Here is a 10715-nt window from a genome sequence, read left to right on the forward strand (position 1 = left end):
TTGTAACTCAATTACAGTAGAAGACACAGGTTCAAATAATCTTCATAATATAAGGACTGTTTTAATGAAATATTCAGAGCAAACAATGTCCATCACAGCATTACATTAATACGTATGTACATCATTTGTTTTAATTCAAGCATAATTCAAATAGAAAATTCAATTAAAATATTGAGAATCATAAGATACATTCCTTTAATGATGACTACATCTTAAAAAAGGCACTTTGCTTTAGTCATCTCAAACCCTGCAACAGACGAGTACACAAGCATCTCATGATGAACCCCTCCGTTAACAGCAGACCTGGGTTCAAATAGTATTTGTTTTATTTTTAACTGTGCTTAATGAACTTGTCTAACCCAATAGAACCACTGGAATAGTCCTAAAAAGTGCAAACTGCAAATCCCACTGATCTGGCACTCCCGGCAGGCTTAATCAAAAACAAGCGCAATTTGAATCCAGGTTTGTGTTCAGAGACATTCTCCCAGCAAACTCAGACCAGCTCCCTTCCAGGCCTGAGGAGAGAAGGGAGGGTTATATCTAGCTTTCAGGAGTTTAAACCAGGTCCAGCTTCTTCAGGTCATTTAGGAAGCTGGTGGGAGTGACAATGTTGAGACGAACCTATAGAGGGGAGGGAAACGAAAAACAGGAATATCAATACTAATTATATAGCGCTTTTCTGAAACCCAAAGACGCTTACATTCATGTGAAGATTCGTGATGAAAATGTATGGAGAGAGACAGACTCAGCGGCGCATTACCGGACATGAAAAAAAACATGCTGGGGGATATACAGTGCCTTCGGAAAGTATTGACTTTCCCCACATTTTTGTTGTTACAGCCTGAATTCAGAGATTTGTCGTCACTGGCCTACACACACACACACACACACAATACTCCATCATGTCAATGTGGAATTGTTTTTTGAAATGCTTACAAATTAACAAAAAACATTTAAGCTGAAATGTCTTGAGTCAAGTATTCAACCCCTTTGTTATGGAAAGCCTAAATAAGTTCAGGAGTAAAAATGTGCTATACAAGTCACACAATAAGTTGCATGGACTCACTCTGTGTGCAATAATTGTGTTTTAACATGATTTTTGAATGACTACCTCATCTCTGTACCTCACACATACAATTATCTTTAAAGTCCCTCATTCGAGCAGTGAATTTCAAACACAGATTCAACCAAAATGACCAGGGAAGTTTTCCAATGCCTTGAAAAAAAAAGCAGACATTGAATAATATCCCTTTGAGTATGGTGAAGTTATTAATAACACTTCGGATGGTGTATCAATACACCCAGTCACTACAAAGATAAAGGCGTCCTTCCTAACTCGTTGCCGCAGAGGAAGGAAACCGCTCAGGAATTTCACCATGAGGCCAATTGTGACTAAAACACAGTCAGCATGCAACTGCACGCTCCTTCAAAACTTGAGACATCTTGGCATTGTGTTGTGACACAAAACTGCACATTATAGTGGCATGTTATTGTCCCAAGACAAGGCGCTCCTGTGTAATGATCATGCTGTTTAATCAGCTTCTTGATTTGCCACACCTGTCAGGTGGATGGATTATCTTGGCAAAGGAGAAATGCTCACTAAAAGGGATGTAACAAATTTGTGCACAAAATGTAAGCGAAATAAGCTTTTTGTGCATATGAACATTTCTGGGATCTTCTATTTCAACTCATGAAATATGGGACCAACACTTTACATGTTGCGTTTAGATTTTTGTTCAGTATAGTTGCTCCAAAATACTAACCTAATTGACAGAGTGAAAAGAAGGAAGCCTGTACAGAATACAAATATTCAAATCATGCATCCTGTTTACAACGAGGCACTAAAGTAATGCTGCAAAAAATGTGGCAAAGCAATTCACTTTTTGTCTTGAATATAGTGTTTGTTGGGGAAAATCCAATACAACACATTAAGAAGTACCACTCTCCATATTTTCAAGCATAGTTGTGGCTGCATCATGTTATGGGTATTGCTTGCAATAGTTCAGGACTGGGGAGTTCTCTCAGAATAAAAAAGAAACAGAATGGAGCTAACAGGAGGCAAAATCCTAGTGTAAAACCTGGTTCAGTCTGTTTCAACTTGACAGCAGGACAATAACCTAAAACACAAGGGATAATCTACACTGGAGTTGCTTACCAAGACAGTGAATGTTTCTGAGTGGCCGAGTTACAGTTTTGACTTAAATCTACTTGAAACTCTATGGCAAGACCTGAAAAATGGTTGTTGAGCAATGATCAACAACCAATTTGACAGGACTTAAAGATTTAGAAAATAATAAGTGGACAAATGTTGCACAATCCAGGTATAGAAAGCTTTAGAGACTTACCCAGAGGTGTAAGGTGCTTCTTCAAAGTATTGACTCAGGGGTGTGAATACTTACATAAATTTGATATTTCTAGACATTTCACTTTCAATACATTTGCAAAAATGTCTGAAAACGTGGTTTTCACCTTTGTGATTATGGGGTATTGTGTCCAGAGAAAAAAAATCCATGTAATCTATTCAGGCTGTAACACAACAAAATGTGGAATAAATTAAGGGTGTGAATACTTTCTGAAGGCACTGTAGGATCTTTTCGCGCCACCAGCAGGGAATTCCAAACGAGGGTACATGGTGTGTCGTCATTGTAAATAAAATAAAAATACAAACGTGTACACTTAAGTTTGAGTCCAACTATTGTGTTCCTTACCAATCAGGACCTCCCATTTTTCCGTCGGTAGCTCGAGTGACCTCGTAGGCGGAGCGCATCTCGGAGTGGGACACGCCTCCGATCATGAAGATGATGAGCCGAGGGCCGGAACGATACTCCGTTGGAGACTTGTTCTTGTGCCATTGTCCGAACCGCGCACTACTGCAGTATGATACAAACATAATAAAACATGTACATTTCTAATTATGTAGAAATTATTTGCTGGGTAAAATAAAACATCAGTGGTGGCTGGTGGCACTTTAAATGAGAGGGTGGGTTTATAGTAAATGGCTCGAACGGGATACATGGAACGATATCAAACACAGTGTTTTTAATGTGTTTGATAAAATTCCATTCACGCCACTCACAGCCTCCTGTGATGTACTGTACATTAGTAATTATGTAGTTATCAACGATCATAATTATATATCCATTACCAACAATTATCGATCTTAAATCAATACATGGTTTATGGTGTAAATTATCACACTATATTTTTTGATTATATAATAGATACCGTGGGTGGTGTAAAGCCTCAAGATAATATGATTTGGCAAGATGGCTGGCCATGGTTAATGCACAGAATTAAATAGAACATAGTATATTATAACTCAAAAATAAAGTTATTCTAAGTCTATTATATGTATGGATAATCAACGAGAGGCTGTAGATGTACTATGTGAATAATCCAAGATGCAGGGGTGCGATGGGGATATATTAAATATGACCTACACATTCAAGGGTTTTTATTTAATTTTTGACTATTTTCTACATTGTAGAATAATAGTTGAAAACATCAAAACCATGAAATAACACATATGTAATCATGCAGTAACCAAAAATGTGCTATATATATTTTTATATTTGAGATTCTTCAAAGTAGCCACCCTTTGCCTTGATGACAACTTTGCACACTCTTGGCATTCTCTCAACCAGTTTCATGGGTAGTCACCTGGAATGCATTTCAATTAACAGGTGTGCCCTGTTAAAAGTTAATTTGTAGAATTTCTTTCCTTCTTAATGCATTTAAGCAAATTAGTCGTTTTATGACAAGATAGGGGTGGTATACAGAAGATAGCCCTATTTGGTAAAAGACCAAGTCTATATTATGGCAAAACAGCTCAAATAAGCAAAGAGAAACGACAGTCCATCATTACTTTAAGACATGGTCAGTCAATCTGGGAAAATTTCAAATACTTTTACATTTTCTTCAAGTGCAGTCACAGAAACCATCAAGCGCTATGATGGAACTGGCTCTTGTGAGGACAAGCCACAGGAAAGGAAGACCAGAGTTACCTCTGCTGCAGAGGATAAGATCATTAGATTACCAGCCTCAGATGGCAGCCCAAATAAATGCTTCAGAGTTCAAGTAACAGACATCTCAACATCAACTGTTCAGAGGAGACTGCGTGAATCAGGCCTTCATGGTTGAATTGTTGCGAAGAAACCACTACTAAAGGACACCAATAATAAAGAAGAGACTTGCTTGGGCCAAGAAACACGAGCAATGGACATTAGACCAGTAGAAATCTGTCCTTTGGTCTGATGAGTCTAAATTTGAGATTTTGGATCCAACCCCCGTGTCTTTGTGAGATGCAGAGTTGGTGAAAGGATGATCTCCACAAGTGTGGTTCCCACTGTGAAGCATGGAGGAGGTGTGATGGTGCTTTGCTGGTGACAAGAGTCAGTGATTTATTTAGAATTCAAGACACACTTAACAAGCATGGCTACCACAGCATTATGCAGCGAAACACCATCCAATCTGGTTTGCGCTTAGTGGGACTATCATTTGTTTTTCAACAGGACAATGACCCAACACATCTCCAGGCTGTGTAAGGGGTATTTGACCAATGAGGGGAGTGATGAACCTGGCCTTCACAATCACCCCTCAACCCAATTGAGATGGTTTTGGATGAGTCGGACCGCAGAGTGAAGGAAAAGCAGCCCACAAGTGCTCAGCATATGTGGGAACTCCTTCAAGACTGTTAGAAAAGCATTCCAGGTGAAGTTGGTTGAGAGAATGCCAAGAGTGTGCAAAGCTTTCATCAAGGCAAAGGGGGCTACTTTGAAGAATCTCAAATATGAAATATATTTTGATTGTTTTAACACTTTTTTGGCTACTACTTGATTCCATATGTGTCATTTCATAGTTTGATGTCTTCACTATTATTCTACAATGTAGAATGAGTATGGGTCTGGTACTGTAGGCTAATGCACAACATCAGTGGGACGAGAACAAAAGCACAGGGTATATAGTTATAAAGCTAAAAGAACAGCTGCCGATGTTGACATGTTTAAATTACATCCCCAGATGTGAACACGTTTGTATTCCATTAAGCTGTTGATGTCCTTGCTATATAACATATTTTTTCATGGGTGCGTCCCAAATGGGACCCCATTTTACATTGTATTCTACTTTTGACCAATGCCCCATGGGCCCTGGTCCAAAGTAGTGCACTATAAAAGGGAATAGAGTGCCATTTAGGACACAACCATGATGATACGTCTGTGTGTGTGTATATAAAGATTTTATCAAGAATTTTAAACCCTGCCCTCAAGAAGAGCTTTGCTCTGAACAAGGAAGTCTGTGTATATCCCAAATGGCACCCTATTCTCTATATGGTGCACAACTTTCAACCAGGGCTCTGGTCAAAAGTAGTGCACCATATAGGGAATAAGGTGCCATTTGGGACACCACTGCATTGTGTAAATTAATTAGCAAACACACAGATTACCAAGCCCGGGAGTGCCTTCAGATGAGCTTTTATAAAGTGCATTCGGAAAGTATTCAGACCTTGACTTTTTCCACATTTTGTTACGCTACAGCCTTATTCTAAAATGGATGAAATTTATTTACACACACACACACACACACACACACACACACACACACACACACAATACCATACAAGGACAAAGCAAAAACAGTTTAGAAATGTTAGCAAACGTATAAAAAAAAAACGGAACTATCATATTTACACAAGTATCTAGAGATGTTAGATCGGGTTCAAGTCCGGGCTGGAACACTCAAGCACATTCAGAGACTGGTCCTGAAGCCACTCCTATGTTGTCTTGGCTGTGTGCTTAGTGTCGTTGTCCTGTTGGAAGGTGAACCGTCCCCCAGTCTGAGGTCCTGAGCACTTGGAGCAGGTTTACGTCAACGATCTCTCTGTACTTTGCTCAGTTCATCTTTCCCTCGATCCTGACTAGTCTCCCAGTCCCTGCCACTGAAAAACATCCCCACACCATGATGCTGCCACCACCATGCTTCACCTTTGGGATGGTGCCAGGTTTCCTCCAGCCGTGACACTTGGCATTCAGGCCAAATAGTTCAATCTTGGTTTCATCAGACCAGAGAATCTTGTTTCTCTTGTCTGTGTCCTTTAGGTGCCTTTTGGCAAACTCCAAGCGGGCTGACATGTGCCTTTTACTGAGGAGTGTCTTCCGTCTGACCACTCTACCATAAAGACCAGATTGGTGGAGTGCTGCAGAGATGGTTGTCTTTTGGAAGGTTTCCCATCTACACAGAGGAACTCTGGAGCTCTGTCAGAATGACCATCGGGTTTTTGGTCACCCTCTCCCCGATTGCTCAGTTTGGCCAGGTGGCCAGCTCTAAGAAGAGTCTTGGTGGTTCCAAACTTCTTCCATTTAAGAATGATGGAGGCCACAGTACTCTTGGGGACCTTCAATGCTGCAGATCATTTTGGTACACTTCCCCAGGTCCTGTCTCAGAGCTCTATGGACAATTCCTTCAACTTCATGGCTTGGTTTTTCCTCTGACATGCACTGTGTATATATAGACAGGTGTGTGCCTTTCCATATCATGTCCAATCAATCGAATTTACCACAGGTGGACTCCAATCAAGTTGTAGAAACATCTCAAGGATGATCAATGGAAACAGGATGCACCTGAGCTCAATTTCAAGTCTCATAGTAAAGGGTCTGAATACTTATGTAAATAATTGTTTTACAAAAAAATTATATATAAATTAGCAAACATTTAGAAAAACCTGGTTTTGCTTTGTCCTTATGGGGTATTGTGTGTAGATTGATGAGGAAAATGTTTTGATTAATATTGGGGTGGCAGGTAGCCTAGTGGTTAGAGCGTTGGACTAATAACCGAAAAAGTTGCTAGATCGAATCCCCGAGCTGACAAGGGAAAAATATGTCATTCTGCCCCTGAACAAGGCAGTTAACCCACTGTTCCTAGGCAAGTCATTGAAAATACAAATTTGTTCTCAACTGACTTGCCTAGTTAAATAAAGGAAAACATATATATACATATTAAATTAAGGCTGTTAACGTAACAAAATGTGGAAAAAGTCAAGGGTCTGAATACTTGCTGAATGCACTGTACAACATGAACAAGCTATATCAACAAACTAAAAATAGAATAAATCCTGGTAGATTATTCACAGGCTGTCTAATGGCAGCTTGGATCAACTAACTTTTCACCTCTCCAGCCCACTTAACTACGCCAAAGCTCTATTTTAAAGATTAAACTCTGAATTAAAGTTTAACATTTTTCCCTTGTCAGCTCGGGGATTCGATCTAGCAACCTTTCGGTTATTAGTCCAACGCTCTAACCACTAGGCTACCTGCCACCCCAATATTAATCAAAACATTTTCCTCATCAATCTACACACAATACCCCATAAGGACAAAGCAAAACCAGGTTTTTCTAAATGTTTGCTAATTTATATATATATTTTTTTGTAAAACAATTATTTACATAAGTATTCAGACCCTTTACTATGAGACTTRAAATTGAGCTCAGGTGCATCCTGTTTCCATTGATCATCCTTGAGATGTTTCTACAACTTGATTGGAGTCCACCTGTGGTAAATTCGATTGATTGGACATGATATGGAAAGGCACACACCTGTCTATATATACACAGTGCATGTCAGAGGAAAAACCAAGCCATGAAGTTGAAGGAATTGTCCATAGAGCTCTGAGACAGGACCTGGGGAAGTGTACCAAAAATGATCTGCAGCATTGAAGGTCCCCAAGAGTACTGTGGCCTCCATCATTCTTAAATGGAAGAAGTTTGGAACCACCAAGACTCTTCTTAGAGCTGGCCACCTGGCCAAACTGAGCAATCGGGGGAGAAGGGTGACCAAAAACCCGATGGTCATTCTGACAGAGCTCCAGAGTTCCTCTGTGTAGATGGGAGAACCTTCCAAAAGGACAACCATCTCTGCAGCACTCCACCAATCTGGTCTTTATGGTAGAGTGGTCAGACGGAAGACACTCCTCAGTAAAAGGCACATGTCAGCCCGCTTGGAGTTTGCCAAAAGGCACCTAAAGGACACAGACCAAGAGAAACAAGATTCTCTGGTCTGATGAAACCAAGATTGAACTATTTGGCCTGAATGCCAAGTGTCACGGCTGGAGGAAACCTGGCACCATCCCAAAGGTGAAGCATGGTGGTGGCAGCATCATGGTGTGGGGATGTTTTTCAGTGGCAGGGACTGGGAGACWAGTCAGGATCGAGGGAAAGATGAACTGAGCAAAGTACAGAGAGATCGTTGACGTAAACCTGCTCCAGAGTGCTCAGGACCTCAGACTGGGGGGACGGTTCACCTTCCAACAGGACAACGACACTAAGCACACAGCCAAGACAACATAGGAGTGGCTTCAGGACCAGTCTCTGAATGTGCTTGAGTGTTCCAGCCCGGACTTGAACCCGATCTAACATCTCTAGATACTTGTGTAAATATGATAGTTCCGTTTTTTTTTTTTTTATACGTTTGCTAACATTTCTAAACTGTTTTTGCTTTGTCCTTGTATGGTATTGTGTGTGTGTGTGTGTGTGTAAATAACAATTTCATCCATTTTAGAATAAGGCTGTAGCGTAACAAAATGTGGAAAAAGTCAAGGTCTGAATACTTTCCGAATGCACTGTATAAAAGCTCATCTGAAGGCACTCCCGGGCTTGGTAATCTGTGTGTTTGCTAATTAATTTACACAATGCAGTGGTGTCCAAATGGCACCTTATTCCCTATATGGTGCACTACTTTTGACCAGAGCCCTGGTTGAAAGTTGTGCACCATATAGAGAATAGGGTGCCATTTGGGATATACACAGACTTCCTTGTTCAGAGCAAAGCTCTTCTTGAGGGCAGGGTTTAAATTCTTGATAAAATCTTTATATACACACACACAGACGTATCATCATGGTTGTGTCCTAAATGGCACTCTATTCCCTTTTATAGTGCACTACTTTGGACCAGGGCCCATGGGGCATTGGTCAAAAGTAGAATACAATGTAAAATGGGGTCCCATTTGGGACGCACCCATGAAAAAAATATGTTATATAGCAAGGACATCAACAGCTTAATGGAATACAAACGTGTTCACATCTGGGGATGTAACTTTAAACATGTCAACATCCGGCAGCTGTTCTTTTAGCTTTATAACTATATACCCTGTGCTTTTGTTCTCGTCCCACTGATGTTGTGCATTAGCCTACAGTACCAGACCCATACTCATTCTACATTGTAGAATAATAGTGAAGACATCAAACTATGAAATGACACATATGGAATCAAGTAGTAGCCAAAAAAGTGTTAAACAAATCAAAATATATTTCATATTTGAGATTCTTCAAAGTAGCCACCCTTTGCCTTGATGAAAGCTTTGCACACTCTTGGCATTCTCTCAACCAACTTCACCTGGAATGCTTTTCTAACAGTCTTGAAGGAGTTCCCACATATGCTGAGCACTTGTTGGCTGCTTTTCCTTCACTCTGCGGTCCGACTCATCCAAAACCATCTCAATTGGGTTGAGGGGTGATTGTGAAGGCCAGGTTCATCACTCCCCTCATTGGTCAAATACCCCTTACACAGCCTGGAGATGTGTTGGGTCATTGTCCTGTTGAAAAACAAATGATAGTCCCACTAAGCGCAAACCAGATTGGATGGTGTTTCGCTGCATAATGCTGTGGTAGCCATGCTTGTTAAGTGTGTCTTGAATTCTAAATAAATCACTGACCTTGTCACCAGCAAAGCACCATCACACCTCCTCCATGCTTCACAGTGGGAACCACACTTGTGGAGATCATCCTTTCACCAACTCTGCATCTCACAAAGACACGGGGGTTGGATCCAAAAATCTCAAATTTAGACTCATCAGACCAAAAAATATCAAAAAATATAGTGTGATAATTTACACCATAAGTTGATTATATAATAGATACCGGTGGTGGTGTAAAGCCTCAAGATATATATGATTTGGCAAGATGGCTGGCCATGGTTAATGCACAGAATTAAATAGAACATAGTATATTAAACTCAAAAATAAAGTTATTCTAAGTCTATTATATGTTGGGATAATCAACGAGAGGCTGTAGATGTACTATGTGAATAATCCAAGATGCAGGGGTGCGATGGGGATATATTAAATATGACCTACACATTCAAGGGTTTTTATTTAATTTTGACTATTTCTACATTGTAGAATAATAGTGAAAACATCAAAACTGAAATAACACATATGTAATCATGCAGTAACCAAAAATGTGCTATATAATTTTATATTTGAGATTCTTCAAAGTAGCCACCCTTTGCCTTGATGAAACTTTGCACACTCTTGGCATTCTCTCAACCAGTTCATGAGGTAGTCACCTGGAATGCATTTCAATTAACAGGTGTGCCCTGTTAAAAGTTAATTTGTAGAATTTCTTTCCTTCTTAATGCATTTAAGCAAATTAGTCGTTTTATGACAAGATAGGGGTGGTATACAGAAGATAGCCCTATTTGGTAAAAGACCAAGTCTATATTATGGCAAGAACAGCTCAAATAAGCAAAGAGAAACGACAGTCCATCATTACTTTAAGACATGGTCAGTCAATCTGGAAAATTTCAAATACTTTTACATTTTCTTCAAGTGCAGTCACAGAAACCATCAAGCGCTATGATGGAACTGGCTCTTGTGAGGACAGCCACAGGAAAGGAAGACCCAGAGTTACCTCTGCTGCAGAGGATAAGATCATTAGAGTTACGCA

The 10715-nt window shown here is 40.0% G+C and overlaps 1 protein-coding gene across 1 annotated transcript in view; it reads left to right on the forward strand.

Annotated features, from left to right (window-relative positions):
- stxbp2 (syntaxin binding protein 2) overlaps positions 1-10715 on the forward strand; it is a 32418-nt gene that overhangs the window by 12026 nt on the left and 9677 nt on the right. The window lies entirely within an intron of this gene.

Source organism: Salvelinus sp. IW2-2015, linkage group LG20 (genome assembly GCF_002910315.2).
Source record: "Salvelinus sp. IW2-2015 linkage group LG20, ASM291031v2, whole genome shotgun sequence".
Classification (NCBI taxonomy): Eukaryota; Metazoa; Chordata; class Actinopteri; order Salmoniformes; family Salmonidae; genus Salvelinus; species Salvelinus sp. IW2-2015.